We start from the raw sequence: 291 nt of genomic DNA, 5'->3' as shown, positions 1-291 counted from the left end.
AACTCAGTGAAGAGTGAAGTCAGTGAACTCACCCACACTGCAGAAGCAGAAGCAAGAAGACGGTGACGGAGGAACGAGGATGTATCATGAGCAGAGGAAGAAGACGCATAGAGGAAGTAGAGGCAAACTAAGACAAGCGGTGCGGGGACGAGGCATAGGAGCCAACGGTGACGGCAAGCAGGCGAGAGAGATAGAGAGAGAGCTTCGAAGAGGAGCAAAGCAGAGATTGCAGAGGAGGCAAGGCGAGGCACGAGACGGAGCCAAGCGGCGGGGACCACAGAGACGGAGGAG

This window comes from Arachis duranensis, chromosome 2 (assembly GCF_000817695.3).
Source record: "Arachis duranensis cultivar V14167 chromosome 2, aradu.V14167.gnm2.J7QH, whole genome shotgun sequence".
NCBI classification, from domain to species: Eukaryota; Viridiplantae; Streptophyta; class Magnoliopsida; order Fabales; family Fabaceae; genus Arachis; species Arachis duranensis.
Note: the sequence above shows the minus strand (reverse complement) of the source record.